We start from the raw sequence: 3,848 nt of genomic DNA, 5'->3' as shown, positions 1-3,848 counted from the left end.
TTCATCAGATGACAGTCCTATAACATCATGTTACACAATACATATATGTTTTGTTCGAAAATGTGCATATTTAGAGGTACAAATCCTGGTTTTACAATGTGAATACGTAGCCAAACTGCACAAAATTCTCCGGAGATATTTTGGACAGTCACCTAATCTAATCAAAGAACTCATCATAAACTTTACTAAAAAATACATGTTGTACAGCAAATGAAAGATACACTAGTTCTTAATGCAATCGCCGTGTTAGATTTTTAAAAATAACTTTAGTACGACATTAAGCTTACGTTATAGCGAGACAGCGCCTGCAATGAGGGCGGAAAATAGAACTAAACATTTTCCACAGAAATACGAAATAACATCATAAATGGTTCCTACTTTTGCTGAGCTTCCATCAGAATCTTGTACAAGGAGTCCTTTGTCCAGAATAAATCGTTGTTTGGTTTTAGAATGTCCTCTTCTCCTGTCGAATTAGCAACCATAGCTAGCCAAGTGGCGCGAAGATGTCCATCTTCACCAAACGCAGAGAACGGAAAACGCCAAAACTCCCGATAAACGTTCAATAATCTGATAAAACTATATTGAAAAAACATACTTTACGATGATATTATCACATGTATCAAATAAAATCAAAGCCGGAGTTATTAGACGTCTATACCGAACGCTTTTCAGAAGCCAATGCTGATATCCTTCCCGCGCCTTGCTGAACAAAGGAAATTGGGGTCACGTCATTCCAAGAGCTCTTGTTCGACCTCAGATCAAGCTAGACACCCCATTCCACCTTCCACTGCCTGGTGACATCTAGTGGAAGGCGTATAAAGTGCATGTATATCCATATATTTCAAGCAATTGAATAGGAAAGCCCTGGAACAGAGCCTCGATTTCAGATTTTTCAATTCCTGTCAGGAAGTTTGCTGCAAAATGAGTTTTGTTTTACTCACAGATATAATTCAAACGGTTTTAGAAACTTGAGAGTGTTTTCTATCCAATAGTAATAATAATATGCATATTGTACGAGCTAGCCATAGAGTACGAGGCAGTTTAATTTGGGCACGATTTTTTTCAAAGTGAAAACAGCGCCCCCCTATTGAGAAAAGGTTTTAATACCACAGCTAATAGTTTGCGTGCCAGAACATTCTATAACAGCATCCCCTTTCATAGACCTAACGTTACACTATTTGAACACCATTTTTAATACATCTAGTGCGTACATAATCAATGCAATGATAATAACATCGTCATTGAGATAAAATCACTATGTCTCTAGTCTATTGTCTATGTCTATTGTGCATTGATTGGTATAAAACAGATAGCCTACCTTACTTTTATTAGTTCAAAACAATCAGCTTGCTTGCAAGAGAAAATGTTGCTCTCAAAAAGACCCAAAAAGAAAGGCTGATTTAGAAAATAGAAGTTTCCCTGAAGAATGGACAGAGACATATCATCTTACCACATTTCTCAGATGCTTAACCAGTGCGTCTTGTTTGCACCAAAACTGTCTCTGCTTGCAAATTAGTCGATCTGTCATATAATTCCAGTCAATGTAGCCTACATTCAAAAGTTACCTTTCCACTCCAGAGAAAGGCCCGATGCAGAACAATTTAAGCTTTAACTGCTGGCTACTCTTCTGTGGTTTAACCCAACAAGAGAAGGTCACAAGTGAGTCCCTAAAAGCTGCCTGGGTTTAAATATCTTGTATTTTACAGAAAGTTTTCCACATTGTTAGGCTATTAGATTACTTGCCAAGCAAAATATATATTTTTTCTACACCATGGCCAGCTAACATGTGGAGTGCCGACATGTCTCCTGATGCTGTGGGTTCTGGTCCAAACTGAGCAATGACAAAACCCAAAACAGTTAGTCTTACACAGTTATGCTATTTCCCATGTAAAACATTGAGCAAATCATCACCAGTACTGTATTTTTTCCATTAAAATGTCAGTAAGGCTGAAGGACAAGCTAGGTGGCAACATCCAATCTTGCCATACCTTACATCATGCTTTCACAAATGATTTGTTTATCCAACCGTTTTTTTTTTCTTAATTTCTGTGCTCACTTGTCTATGTTTTGTGTGTGTGTGTGTGTGTGTGTGTGTGTGTGTGTGTGTGTGTGTGTGTGTGTGTGTGTGTGTGTGTGTGTGCGTGTGTGCGTGTGTGCGTGTGTGCGTGTGTGTGTGTGTGTGCGTGTGTGTGTGTGTGTGCGTGTGCCGAGAGACTCCGGGGAGGGGATTGGCTGTCAGTCATTCAGGGATAAATAGAGAGGCAGAGCTCAGAGTTTGTCAGAAGGCGGACCTGACAGGGTCACACACAGGACCAAGCAGGAGCAGGACCTCAGCATTTTGACCTTTTACTACAAATGGAGAAACATGAAGATGTTCAATACTGTTTTCAAGATAGAAACTCTTCTTGCAGAAAGGCTTCGCTATCGACATCTATCTACATAACACTGTACATCTTCTTCTCATTGATTTCAGCAGTTACAGTATTTTTGAACGTACTGGTGATCATCTCCATCTCTCACTTCAAGCAGCTCCACACTCCAACCAACCTGCTCATCCTCTCTCTGGCTGTGTCAGATCTCCTGGTGGGATTGATTGTGATACCAGTAACGACTGTAGCGATAATGGAACAATGCTGGGGTTTTGGGGAATATTTCTGTGTGTTTTATTTCTACATCACTTGTTTATGTGCGTCTTTATCTCTGGGCAATTTGGTCTTGATATCTATTGACCGCTATGTTGCTGTGTGTGATCCCTTATTGTACCACTCTAAAATAACAATAACAAGAATGATGTGTTGTATATTCATTACCTGGTGTTGTTGTATCATATATTATGCTGCAATTATAAACATTTTTGTAAATGTACAGGTACCAAGTAGGTGCTTGAAAGAATGTTTTATTGTTGAAGGAACAACCTGGGGTAATATAATTGACACTGTTATTACAATGGTTGTCCCTTGCTCTATTATTATAACACTTTATATGAAAATCTTTGTGGTGGCCAGATCACAGGCCAGAAAGGTATTTTCTAAAGAGGCTGCCAGTGTGTCTGGTGTTAAAACTGTACAGGCAAATAAGTCTGAGACAAAAGCAACAAAAACTCTAGCTATTGTTGTTTTCACCTATCTAAGCTGTTGGATTCCATTTCATTTGTATTTATTTTTTCTTTTAATTGACAATTTATCGTCATTCATCATCAGCTTTCTGCCACTTGTTAATTCCTTAATTAATCCAATAATTTATGCTTTCTTTTATCCATGGTTCAAAGTGACAGCTAAACGTATTTTAACTCAGGTGAAGTTAAGGCGTTCATAGTTCCTATGTTTTTATTCCTACATTTGACAAACAGGTTTGATATAGTTATGTTATACTGTTTTGTTGTAATTGCTTCCTTCATGTAACAATACGCTGACATGACTTATCTCAGTGTTGTCATCATAGATACATGTGGTGTTGATACAGAATGATTTGACTGGATTTGAATGGAATGCCTTGGAGATGGCAAAAGAAGGACAAAGGTTGTTTTATAAAAGACATTGTAATAATTTTGGGGTGTATATTCCAAATACCAAAGTCTCTGGTTGTTGCATGTTATTTAATGATAAATGGTATGTAAGATTTCTAAAAGTAAATTTTGAGGACGTCATGGATCATTCTATATGTTCTTTAACATCGCCCTCTAGTGGCTCATGGGACAAAATGCCTTTAACAAATGTAGTAAAGTTGAAATGTAAAACACTGCATGATATCAGGTAAAGTCCAGGTCTCACTCAATGGTGTATTGTAGTAGTTGATGGTCATATGTAAGAATATGCGATTATGGGTAACACTTTATAATAGCATTCAGT

Source organism: Salvelinus namaycush, chromosome 19 (genome assembly GCF_016432855.1).
Source record: "Salvelinus namaycush isolate Seneca chromosome 19, SaNama_1.0, whole genome shotgun sequence".
NCBI lineage: Eukaryota > Metazoa > Chordata > Actinopteri > Salmoniformes > Salmonidae > Salvelinus > Salvelinus namaycush.
The sequence above is the reverse complement of the archived record's forward strand: the minus strand, read 5'-3'. Positions refer to the sequence as shown.